Below are 14,284 nucleotides of genomic sequence, written 5' to 3'. Positions count from 1 at the left end.
GTCCAGACATCCACATTCAAGATGTTGTATAGATGATATATTGATCAGTCCTCAATGAGTAATAGCGTTCTAATGAAAAGAGCTTACAGAAGTTAATGTATCTGCTCATGCAAACCACAAATGAAGCATTCTGTGGCACAAAGGGTCTGGCCCTGTGAATTATAATTACTCCCTACAACAATAAAAGTCAGGAGTGGTTTTATTTATTTACCGCAATCAATGATAGTCTGTGGGCTACACATTGAAAATTCGTTTTACAAACCAGCACCCAGACTGTTTGCTTTTTCTGTGTCCATTGGGAATTAACCCTTCAGCTGCCACTGCCAATCCTGAGGTAGATATCCCTGCCGAAATTAAAAGACTGCAGTTTGTTCCAGTGTTGTTCAGGTTAAGAAAAGCAACTACAGGCATTGAGAGAGGAGTAGCCACATCTGACTGCTCCCAGTAGAGACAGCATATATTAAAGCAGGGTGAGTATATAAAGACAAAGACTTTCTGTCCTACATGAACTACTTGGGGAGTCCCCGGTTTGAAAACTGCACCACAATGCTGTGTCATGCAACTTTCCACAGATTGATGAGAGTGTTTTTAATGCCTTAGAGTCTCCTGTTCTGTCCTCAAAGCAAGGTGTTGTAGAATAAATGCAATCTATGCTGATGCACACAGTATATAGCCAAGGAAAACAAAAGGAGCAACATTCTACTTATTAATTAAGTTGCGAGAAAAATAAAATTAAAATTCTGTTGACATCTATGCTACAGCAGAATAAACCTGTTACTGTGCTTCAGCAGAAGAGCAAAGATTAAAATAAAACCAAACCAAAATGAAAAATAAAATATAATTATGTTACTTTGTAAATTATATTCTGCATATTAAATACTGATCTGTCATCTTCACAAAAAAATATTCAAAGCCAGACAGTAGGGACTTCAGAGAGAAAGCCAATGTGAGTGATCAAAGGTGAGAAATAGTCTCCCTTTAAAGAACAACTAAAGAAAGGACTGATCAACCTGGAAAAGATATGCTGAGGTAGAATGAGGGAGTAATATCGGTCCATAAAATCCATGTGTGCCTCATAGAAAATAAAACCAGAATATCTGTTCACCGTTTCTCTCAATGCAACATTTAAGGGACATCAAATATGACTAGCAAATTAAAAGCAAAGAAATGGAGATATTTTTCCACAAAAGACACAACGTTGCTCATTGACTTATGATGATACAGATGTTGGAAGTTCATGTGATTTCAAGAGGTGACTGAGCAAATTTCATGGAAGAGAACTTCCTGAAGATCTCTTTCTCAAGAAGCCCTAGACACAAATCATTAGAAGCTCAAAAAGATTCTGCAGGAAGTATCGTTAAATGATATCTTTACCCATTTATTCTGGCTTCTGAGGCTAACCACTGACAGCTGAGTTTGGCCACAGCCTAGGCCCAATGAACTAGGTTTACTGATTGTGTTAAAATAAACCCATAAAACAAAGCATTATTTTAAACAACCAACCAATTTGCTGTAAAGTAGATTAAAAGAGGTTCTTTTTTGATGTTTTCACTGTAACTCAGATCAACAAATGACCATGTGATGGAAACACTGTCTGATGTAAAGCATCACTTCCTGACAAAAGGGCTGTAACATTGCATTTGCTCCCATGCACCCATCTGTTTTCTTCATCCTTCATATTTCTCATGCTTCTTAATGTTAAACTGCATGGACTTGTAGTTTCGTTGGCTTGTGGCACCTACTATGCCAAAGAAACAAAGAGCTTTCTTCATGAGGCACCAGAATGATATGCAGCTAGCTTCTAATTGGTATGGGAGGCCTTTGAAGAGAAATGAAGGCTCCGGAATTTCTGTCAAAAAAAACAAATTACATTCCAAGAATCCAAGGCTAAAATCTGCACTGATAGGAAAAGAAAACTACCATCCCTTGAATCCTGAATAATCTGGGTTTCGAATTAATTACATCTTTCCAAAGCTTAACCATAAATAGGAGTCGTCATCTTTTTTTTTTTTTTTCCTTTCTTGTCTGTTCCCTGCTGTGTGCATACATGTGTCCTTCTTAAGTCTTGGTAAATCTCTCTGATTAAGAGTAGGATTAATATAGAAGAATTAAACTTTTAAGATCAAAAGAAAAGATATTTAACTTTTACCAACAAGAAATTGTTACTAACAAGCATTCTTTGAGTGAAAGAAAGGCTCCCTGGGTACAAAGAACTGTTTAACTGAAAATATGAAGGTCTTTTTCCTTAAACGAGTAATCTTCAAAAGGAAACATTTTATTTTTACATTTATTTCTACTTTAATCCTATCCCTTTCCTGCCTCAATTGCTGCCTTATAGAGAATAAAATTTTAAATGGATGCTCTGTGTTATTTCCATTCATCATGTAGGCCTCATAAAAAGTGATAAAAGAGAAAATATACTTTAAAAATCCATGACACTACTTGCCCTACACTCTTTTTTACAATTTGGGACCACACAACATACTGTGAAATAATTTCAGCAGTATTAGAGTGAAAATTTATGTTTTTTTTCCTTGACACTTACTATCAGGAAAAAAAAAAAAAAAAAGAAAAAAGAAGAAACAAGACTGGTTAATCCACTACTGGCGTTTTCACAATTTTAATTATTATTATTATTATTTTTTATAGCTAGATCATTTAACTGACACTGGAGACCATTTTGCACAGACATTCAGCAAGAAAGTATATATTCTATATACAATGTTACATAGGTGCAAAGAATTGTAACATGTAAATGCAATACAGAGCATTGATGCAATCTGACTTACTTTGGGTTTCTAAATATTTTCAGGATTAGAAAGATTGACTTTCCTCCACAAGAATCCTATAGCCAAGCTGCAAACTGGTCAACAGGGTCATGTTTTTCAGATAGACACAGGTTTTGTTGTTACTTCTTTCCACAAGTCCAGAGTAATTTCATTGACTTCAGTGTCGTTATCCTGAATTTCCTACTCCATAATGAGAAACAAAATGACAAATATTGCAAATAAAACCATCTCTACTTCTTGTTAAACATGCAGTGTGAAGTTTTAGTATGTTCAAACTTTACAGTGTAATTCTGCAAAGCACATTTCCAACAAATGTAATTTTTATTCTTGTTTCTGTCTTTACAACTCTATCTGGCATTAAGTTTTTCTATTTCTTCCTGTAATTCAGAAGGTAACATGCAGGCTACAAGGTAGGCAAAGGTTGTCATACACCAAGAGCTGAGGAAGCACCACCTAGATTTCAGAATATACAACATTCACTTCTCAGACATTTCTGTGACAACAGTGCCAGAAGCTGGAGGAATCTTCTTTCTTCCATATTTTTACAGGTAAATTTCCCTTCTGAGTAACCAGTCACATAATTGATGTCATCACTGATATTATCAAGTCAATTTGAGGGTTTCATTTGTTTTGAGATAGAATCATATTGGAAAGGAATTGTAAAAGAGGTGTAAAGTTTATGCAAGGTCTTCCATAAGAGCCTAGATTTAATCTGGATATGGAAAGGGAGCAAAAGAAAGTTACCAAAAGACAACCTGACTTTTAGGCTTCAGGTCTAAGGTCTGCAACTGAATTGTATTAGACTTGAATTAGGAAATTAAGACAAGCAACAGGAGACACCTCACTCATATCAATAATAAAAGAATATAAAAGAAACAGAGACAGTATATGAAAAGGATAGGACTGAGATTAAAAAGACAGTAGGAAAACTATATGTATATATATATTCATGATGGAGGGAATACTTTTAATGCTAACCAAACCATCATCTTTTATTCTCCCATTGTAAAACAAATCTCTGCATCCCTGATCATTCCAGAATGTCTGCTTTGCACACAGAAGTTTAAATTCTTTTTTTTTTTTTTTTTTTTTTCCATAAGTTACCAAAATTTGCAGTGTACTCTACAGGAGGTTACAGAAGTGACTTTGCACAATGCCATTCCCAATGGGGAAGCACCTTTCAGGGCTTCTAGGCCTGTAAGAGTCCTGACTTATCAGGGTCATGCCATAAAACACCCGCATCTGATATTCAGCAAGGCACAGCAACTCCTGGACAAAACATCTCAGCAGCTTCTAGGGAGAGCTCTTTTAGACACATTCTGGGAAAGCTGTGGAGAGAGAGATGGAAAAGTGCAGTTGTTCCTGTAGTCCAAGGTGACCATGCAGGGTTGAACAGCTTTCTATCTGCAATCGAGAGCATTGGAAAAGCATTAGTAAGAGAATCTGGGGATTATGGTGGAGTGGAATAAAGTCAGTTCCTATATTAAACAGGAAATCCCATGAAGCAAGAGGAATTTTGTATGGATGACTGGAAAGAGATGTTAATTCCTGAACTCCTTCCCATTTTCCCAGATCTATGACTTCTGAAACTATGAGTGAAGAACTCTCTAGACACAAAATGGAAGGCATACAGAAAGAAATCTATGATGCAAAGTGGGGGAGTCAGACATACACGTCAACACACAGAATCAGTGAGAAGGGCTGCACAGGAAAACAGATAAGCAAAGAGAACCAGCATGATGCCACTGTTCTAGGTGTCTGCCTTAGGATGAGATAAATTGTACTGTCTCACTCCAAGGAGGAAAAATCCTCAGGTCTTCAAGAGTGCTTATGAGGTGCTGAGAAAACAGGAAATGGGTAGTTTTTCCTAGAAGACCATAAGTCTAATGGCAAGGATTTTTAGTGTATGTATCAAATTGTATCTGCCACATTCCCCCTAAGAAAGCATCAGTGACATGTGAACTCCCTCAGAATTGAGAAGTGTGGCAGATAAGAAAGCTTTCCTTACCTGTACTGCATTTTGTCCTATTCAGTTTCTATTATTTCACTTTTCAGGTTTCTCCACTTTGGTATTTTGGTCTTTTTCTGTACTGGGGATATTTCCTTTGTGTGTGTTTTCAGCAGATTTCATTAAAACATGCCATCAAAGGCATTAATAACAATACTATATAGCCTGGGTCCATAAACCGTCCTCTCTGAGACAGCATGAGTAATTTTCCTCTGTACTCTTCTGTCTGATAGCTTCCTTACAGTGCATTTGCTGTAGTTTCCTGTGTCACAGACTCCTTATTCATCTAACAGTCCTTGTACCCATCCTTTCCTCTTTATATTATCCGTTTTTCCTTACAGCACCACAGCCAGTAATTTACTTCAGATGCATATCTACTGCATTAACACAGATTATCAAATCAGTCATCTTATAAAGAGAGACACCAGGTAAATCTGAAACGTATATTGGGATTTATCTCATCTTACATTAGCTTCCTGTCTTTAACAATTTTTTGCCTTCCAAATGTGTTCACAAAACCCGTATGGTACTGCATTCTGATATATGGCTTCCTAGTTGCTCGTATCACTTGCCACTTCTCAAGCATAAATAGTTTGTTTTCTTCAGTCACACAGTTCTTAAGAGGTGATAACAAATTTTAATAAGTTTTAATATTTCCTGGTCACATATTAAGAGACACAACACTAAAAATACAATTAAAAACATTACTGTCACACTTATTTCTCCTAGATTTCCTTTGGGAATTTTGGCAGATCACAAGTTTTTTTGAAATATACTGTTTGGAGACATCCTTGACATGTGGACTGGTTCAGATGTGAGGGAGTCAGATGGGCTCAGAAGTCTTGGGAGACTGAGGCAAACTATGACTTCCAGGTTTTAAGCCTTCAAGGACCCACAGAGATATAGCTCTGAAACACTTGAAATGTTTTCTTTCTCCTCAGTCTCAGCAGATTAATTGGAAGGTGGGAGCCAAGACACCCCAGGACCTGTAGCCATTTCAGCAATGCTAACAAAATTTTTCGGCTTTTAAAAATATTTTTTCACATTTTTTATTTTCCCTTTCACTAGAATGGTCAAATTTCCTATTTTTTCTACATCAAGATGGAAAAATAGCTGTATAACTTTGTTCATTGAATCAAAGAGTGGGTGATAAACATTTCTCTCCCTCTCAGCCAGATCTGTGAAGCTTAAGAAACCAGTAAAGGAAAGGATCCTACACATGGGAAGAAAAGGAATTTGACAGTTCTCTGCAGCTGCTGCTCACAGTGTGTAACTATGGTGAGCTTGTCTTACTAAGGGAAACCTGGATCCTAAAGATGGCTTTCAGTGCACTTGTTAACCACTCACTTAGATGTCCTTTTCTTCTTTCAGTATTAGAAGTTGAACACATGAGTATGTAATTTTTCAAGGAAGCTAGCACATCCTTTTTTTTTAAAGGAATCCGTATGTGTAAACAATTCACTGTGAACAAATCTCTCAACTGAATGTGAGCAAATCACTCGTCCTCTATCAGAAATTTTCCTCAAGTTAGAGATCTCTAAATGAGCTCCTCAAAAAAAAAAAAAAAAAAAAAAGAGTAAAAAAATTCATTATAACTTAGTGACCTATAGAACAAAAAACACAGTGGATGCCCACTGAATGTTTGAAAATTGGAACACAGACGACATCAGCTGGGGAAAGTTTCCAGAGCATCACAGAAGTCAGTGAGACTAGGATAACTTACTCAAGCTAAGGATTTGCTTTTTTATATCGTCTTCTAAATAAAAAATCCTGCTCCACTAGATGGCTTTTTTAAAAAAGGAGCATAGACTGAATAAGTTAATACAAGCATGATTTCTTCAGAGACAAACACAGAACAATTTAAAGTGAGGAAAAGAGGAGAGAAAAATACATAGAATTGTTAATGAGTTTTCTTATCCTCCAAGAGAAATATTGAGCATTAAATATCTCTCTGTAGTTGCACATTTTAAAATGTTATGTCCTCTCCCTGAATAATAAAACAAGGAATGAAATATAAGAAATGCATTACTAGCTGTGTAAAATGTGTGTTCAAATGTTTATTTTAGTACTCCTTGTGCATGTTTTTGTGCATAAACATAGTGGTTAGGCAACCAATTCTGAAGGAATCATCATGTATTTTTACATGCACAAATACATTCAATAGTGATAAATATCATTATTAGCAGCTTCATAGCAGCTTCACCTCTCCTATGAAGACAAGCTAAGAGAGATGGGACTGTTCAGCCTGGAGAAGAGAAGGCTCCGGGGTGATCTTCTAGCAGCCTTCCAGTACTTAAAGGGAGCCTACAGGAAAGCTGGAGAGGGACTTTTTACAAGGGCATGTAGTGATAAGACAAGGGGCAATGGATTTAAACTGAAAGAGGGTAGATTTAGATTGGATATAAGAAAAAAATTTTTCATTCTGAGAGTGGTGAGGAACTGAAACAGGCTGCCCAGAGAAGTTGTGGATGCCCCATCCCTGGAAGTGTTCAAGGCCAGGTTGGATGAGGCTTTGGGCAACCTGGTGTAGTAGAGGGTTTCCCTGCCCATGGCAAGGGTGTTGCAACTAGATGATCTTCGAGGTCCCTTCCAACCCAGACCATTCTATGATTCTGTGATTCTATGATTCTATGATTCTATGATTCTATGATTCATATCTGTGCTTCCTGAATACAGTTCCTTCACTATTTCACACAAACTGCATTAGTAGAATTTCCTCTGGCAAATGAGCCTAAAAGGTTTTATTCATTTGGATCTTTGGTTATTATTTTACTACTAAGTCACTGCTGGTCAGTTATAATCGCAAATTACAAATCTAGTTCAGATAAACTTTAGAAAATATTAGTGAAAGCAGCACCAAGTTGTTGCGCGTCAATACTTAAAATATGGCTCTGTAAGCCTGTCTTTCTCTAAAGAGGATAAAAGTAAATTAGAAACAAGTAGTTCCCATAAACAAGGAAATATCAGAGGAAAGAAAGAAGTCAAGAAACAATGAGTGAAAAAAAAAAAAAAAAAAGATTCTTAGGGACAGAAAGTAAATGTGATAAGAAGTTGCCAATGCAGAGACAGCAGCAATACTTGGTTCTGGTAGAATACTTACACAAAATACAACACACGTGATTTTCCTGTAACAAGACAAAGTAAGTGCTCTCGTCGCTGTCCCTTTAAAAGGGAGGTTTTGTCCAGACTTTAGCTATTCAGCTCTTTAACATAAGCAAATCTAATTCATCAAAAACATTGTTCAGAAAGGACTACCTTCTTCCACTGAAACTGAACTAATTATAGCAGATATGCCCCTTCAATCACATTTGCTTTCTGGATCCATGTCTCTTACTCTCTGTGCTTGCTATGTGTACATCATAAGCTATATTATCTCTACTGCCTGACCTTCCTACCTGCATAGAACAGGAAGGAAGAAGTGCTGTCAGGATGCCTCCTCTCTCTGTAGCTGATGTTACTAGTAATAATAAAAGTTCATTCCTGAAACCAAGTTTTCCAGAATGACAAAGTGTTCTCTGAAAAATGTTCCTGTAAATAATAGCATTGAGACTGTATGTATTTTCATCTGATGCTTCAACTTGTTGGTTAGGAATATGGTCCCTTTCATGTCTGATTGAATGTTTGTCCTCTTCTCTAAGCCAGTGATCACCTCTTATATCTTGAGAATTGAAAATACATGGGAATATCAGATCAAATTATCTTACATACAATGTTTCCAGCTTACATTTATGTATATAAAGAGAACTGACCTTTATTCCCACTGGCTTGGAAAGGTTCTGTGTGCAACAAGACTTGTAGCCAGTCAGGAATTCAGAATAACACCAGAAGTGAGATAAATGAGGTATGAGAGACATTCATCTTCCCTTAAGTAAGGTAAAATCCATGTAAAATATTGGTAACATCTTACTGCAATATTTGGGAGCCACTTCAGTCATTTTTTTGTTTGGGTTATAAGTAACTGACTCCCAATCATCTGTCACACGCCATCTTCTTGCCAGTCATCCTCTGCAAGGGTGGTCTCTTATGATCCCTTTCATATCCACTAACTATTTCAAGGTCTTTTCCATCCCTGCGCCTGCTATGATCAAAGTACATATGTTTGTGCTGTACTCCCATCTCAGTAACATAGAAATTGTCTTCTTTTCAATACAGGAAATATGTAGGTCTTCACCAGCACCATTCTTAAAAGTCCCTTATGGTTTCTTTGTGAGCAGCATCTATTTTTAATGATCTTTATTCCCAGGAAAATGGGCTATGGAAGAATTACATTTTGCAACAAACTTTTGCATGTTTTTAGACTCCATCCTTTTCCAAGACTTTTGTGAATGGATGAGTGTTTGAGCGAGTGAGCCATTTCTAATTTTATTGCAATTTCTCTAGAAGATCCTTTTTGTTGAACACAATTTGAATTCATCTGCTGCTTCTGCAATATGACCATTAATTTTGGGCATTATCCTGTTTCTATTAAATGACACAGCCTTCATACCTTTTAGATCTGCTCCATTTTGAGATGATCTCCTTTCCACACCTGATCTAAAACTGTAGTGTTCAGTGCATTGCATTAGAAACTGTAGCAAAGAATTGCTGAGTCATCAACATCAAACTTACTGTATATCTACCCGTTTCTTGCACTTTTTGAATCCTTACATGACTTGTTTCGTAGTACTTTCTGCATACAAATTGAAAAGTCCAACAGATAAGTATACACCCTGACATATGAAAATCTACTCACTGTCACAAACTGCTGATTACTATGCAAGTGGTTATTAAGGCAGGAATTCCATGAGATGCTTTGGAGTTTGGGTTATCTGCCAGCATCTTTCAAACATCAACTTTTTTGAAAAGTATCAAATGTGGTAAATTATCAGCTGAATAGGTGATCAACAGCTGGTTCCATTTGTGCAATTTTGAGTGATGTACAGTTTGTGTACACGTGCATTTGTCCTCTCTGGGAAAGCATCAGTCTTCTTCCAGAAACCGTATCCCCCTTCTTTTTGCAGAGTCGATGGCGATGCTCTGCCTCATCCTTTTTGTTCTCTTGGTCTCCAACGCAAGTTGCTCTGATGAGCACCCAAATTAGCATAATGATTAGAATTTACTGTGAAGAAATATAAAGAAATGAAAAATTTGTCAGCTCAATGTTTTTATTATATTCCATTGTAGGAAAACCTTTCTGCAAGGCTAAGACCACTGCTATTATGCATTGCTCTAAGAAATTTTTCTCAGAATATTTTCACATAAGTAAACTTTTTCACTTTTTATTCCTATGGAGGTATGAGGTAAACTAGCACAGAAATTTTTGGTTCAAAAAGTTCACATTGGTTAAAGCAATAAGCATCTGTTACCTTTAATTAAGAGAACTGTTTGGCACTACTAATAACGAATGTTGTTCACATTTATGTATACGCAGCTTATTAACGTACAAATAAACAAGTAAACAGTCTTTCAGAGGGGCAGAGGACTTCCACCTGCTTGTTGACGTAAAAAAATCAATCTTTAACTGCTCTTCCCTCACCCTCCAAGATTTCTGCGGAATACAGTGAGAATTGTAAACTTTTTATTGACAGAAAACAAGCAAGTGGCACAGTTTGATGAAAAGAATGTCTCTCTTAAACAACCCTCAACTTGGATCAGCATTCATTTGGCCCGTATATTTGCACATGAGTAGTTGCCAGGCTGGAACCAGCTGTAGGTATCCTTAAATGCCATGTCTACTCAGGTGCATTTGAGATCTCAAATTCACCAGAGCTATGCAGTAGAATAGTCCCATCTCTCTGTAACATAGAAACACAAATACCCCAAAGGGCTAAGTTTTCTTAAAATACAAATTAGAACAAGGTAACTCTGAAAATAGACATGATTCGAGCAGAGTCAGAAGACAAGACAGTGGCAAAAATATATTTGAAGAAGAAATCTCCTACTCCTCATCCACCGCTCCCTTTTTCTCTAGTTTAGAAGCTGGCAATTGTTCCCTGAGTAGCGCGAACCCCTCACTCTCTTTCCCGAGAGGATAACCTGTCTGTGACCGCTCCTGCCTGCAGGATGGTTATGGGTCTATATCATGCTTCAAGGTGCCCTCCTCACTGCTTTCCCGACTCCTCCTGGACTCCTAGTCCCCTCTCTGCAAGCACCTTACTTCCTGCACCTCTCATTCCCTACCCCCAAGTTGAGCATCTCGAAATCTCTTTTGGCTGCAAGCAGGAATTTGCAGCCACACAGGACCTGGTACCAACACAGGCAGGTAACAAGTTCTCCTGCTGTCCATCACATTAGGATGGGGCTGGACATATGGCATTTTTCAGATGGTCAGCTTCATCCTGAGGAGACATGAATGAAAACTGATGTCTTGGTGCAGGGGAAGGACCGACTTCTTTTTGGTATGTCATCTTCCCTGGAGGCCTCGTGCCCCAAAGCAGCAGGACATAAGGTGTTTTCTCTGCAAGCTGCTGAATTGGTCTGGATAATTTTGGTTACAGGCCTATTCTGTGGGGGACAGGCAACTCCAACCCCATAGCCGCACAATATAACAGTGTCCTTGCAACAGAAGTATTTTTCTCTTGAGCCCACCCTCTTACATGTTTTACCACAGGAGGGAGTGATTTTTCACATTTTCTATTGAAGTTTCTATTAAATTATATGGCTTTTAGAGTAATTTCTATGGAAACCTATTAATCTCTATAGCAGGTTTTCACCCCTGTTAAGTTCCATACAATTTTTTTTCATAAGGATAGTCTTGTAGCTTAGAGGTAAAATCGTGATTTGTACCAAGGAAGGTGGAAAAAGAACAAAGATTTCAAAACTAAGGGATAACAGAAATAGTAAGAACAGCAGGAAAAAGGACTGTATTTAGTATTTATTTTAATATAATGGGAGTGATTTTTTCCAAAGCTTGGGTTCTCACAGTTCTACAGGAGATTACAGGGACCAAACCATTTTTTAAAATTAATTTTTAATAATGTGTAATAATCTGAGTGGCACTGGTCTGTGTGTGGAATTAGAATTCCTCTGATAGAAAAAGAAATATTTGTGCAGAGTTTTATGAGCAAAGTTGACCTGAGGCTTCCTGAGGCTGATTGAGAAATTGCAGTCAACGAAGATCCTTAACCCCTTCCCAGCTCCATTTTCAATCTACTAAAGAATAAAGTCTCTGTGGTTTAATATACAAAGAAACTGACAAAGACCTGAAAAGAGCAATAAACTTGTATATGAGTACAAGAAGCTCATACTCTTTTTAAATTTAACTTAATGACCAAACCGTTTTTTCAGCACAGAAGCACATGAACCTTCAGTCCAGCATTTCACAGCTTTATTTAATAGGGTACTACATTTCAAACTAAACGTTCCAAGGTCAGTTCTTTACAACTCAGGATTTTGCTTTTAATTTCCCTTTCTTTAGTTAAGAGACAAGAAGCAGCAGTCAGCAAATCACAACATTTGGTATTTGCTCAAAATAAGTGTCCAAAAAGCTGGGCAATTCTGAACCACAGCAAGGAGGGGGAAAGCCCTGAACTGAACGTGCCTAATCTCAACAATAACCATGGATCTAGATGTCCTAATTCTTTCTAGAAAAGCCTGAAACATGGGTGTTAGCAGGGGTTAAGCAGAATATTAATGAGACCTAAAGATAAAGACCCTGCTAATGTTACTGCCAGTTGCCACAAGTTTCCATTAACCTGCAACAACCTACCAGTGGGCCAACTCTGTGGGTGTTAATCTCCATAAACTTTTGCATCCGGTTGAACACGTATTGCCAGGGCATTGTACTAACCTCAGAGTTTCCCCTATTCCAGCACTGCTAGTGATAATTATATTTATTAATGTTTTCCAGTTAATCAAGGATACTGAATCTGCAGTGCAAAGAATGCATCTCTTAAAACAAAGTTGAAAAGTAAAGTGCAATCATCGCTATTAAGGAAAACTCCTAACCTCTAAATGTTGCCAGATTTGAAATTAAGACTGCTATATTTAAGCCAGAGTGAAATATGATCAGGAAGTTATAACCAAAATCAAGAAATATGTTGTACAATTAGTGAATTGTTTTACGTATATTGTCATCAGAGAAAAATATTTTCAGTGCAGAGTTCTGTGAAGTCATGAAAGTTTAACACAAAACAACTTTATTTTTAAAATTTTATTGCAAAGTTTGCTCAAAAATTGAAAATTTGGAAATTCATCAGGCGTAACTAGAAATAAACTCCCCCTGGAATATGCAGATGTATGTTTATCATTTAAGGGAAACAAGTGTGATGTTGTCTAATCTAATTTTCAGTCTTCTAAATTTCTCTTCCATGTTTTAGATCACATTTCTCAAGGATGAGGACACTAAACATCTTTGACAGTAGAGGACTTGTGGCCTTTGTACTGGAAATTTATAATGCCATTGCAAATTTTTTAAAAATCTAACAAATTCTGTTCATCTTTAGTGCTTAACTCTGTATTAGCTGATTTAATAATTAGAGAAATGGGGACATGGCAAGCAGGAAGACCATGCTGCTAGATGCATTCTCTGACTTTTCCTAGAAAGCCTAATGAAATTGTGAGTGCCCTGGGGTATAGGATTTTTGTTGCTGAATTGCTATTGGGTCAGGATATTACTGGAGAAGAGGCTTAAAGGGTCTGCCAGGATTAGGAAAATAAGTGATGCTTTATAATATGTTAGCCATCATGTTGTAATTAATATCCTTTAAAACATTACTCAGCATCTGCTGGTGTTTGCTGGTGGCAGTCCAAACGCACTGGCAGTAGCCTCCACTCAGTCACCTAAGTATTAATACAAGATACTGACACATCTATTTGAAAGTAAAGGTAACAGAATCACTCAATAAATGTAAGTTTATTGAGAACTCCACTCTTTTCTGTAGTTAGGCTTTAACTAAACTCATACATGGAGAGTATGTTAGAAATATGAGTCAGGATAAGGGAAAGAAAGGTTTTCTACTCATGAAAGTCTTCCAGTACTTAAGGGGGGCCTACAGAAAAGCTGGAGAGGGACTTTTTACAAGGGTATATAGTGATAGGACAAGGGGCAATGGCTTTAAACTGAAAGAGGGGAGATTTAAATTAGATATAAGGAAGAAATTTTTCTCTCTGAGGGTGGTGAGGCACTGGAACAGGTTGCCCAGAAAAGTTGCGGATGTCCCATCCCTGGAAGTGTTCAAGACCAGATTGGATGAGGTGTTGAGCAACCTGTTGTAGTGGAGAGTATCCCTGCCCATGGCAAGGGTGTTGGAACTAGATGATGTTTGAGGTCCCTTCCAACCCTAACCATTCTATGAATCTATGAAAGAAGATAGAAGGGACATCAAGACTGGCAGGAACAATACACGTGGAAGGAGTATGCACGGTTATTACAGTCTAGTCTACCGGCAGAAATCCTTCCTGCTCTGAAGGCACAGTGAGTGACGTGCAAGCTGCAAGAGGAATTTGTCTGAGTTACACCAGGAGGCCTGAGTCAGGGGTGAGTGTTGAAGGGATGGTAAGTTGCTGG

Source organism: Tauraco erythrolophus, chromosome 3 (assembly GCF_009769465.1).
Source record: "Tauraco erythrolophus isolate bTauEry1 chromosome 3, bTauEry1.pri, whole genome shotgun sequence".
Taxonomy (NCBI): domain Eukaryota; kingdom Metazoa; phylum Chordata; class Aves; order Musophagiformes; family Musophagidae; genus Tauraco; species Tauraco erythrolophus.
Note: the sequence above shows the minus strand (reverse complement) of the source record.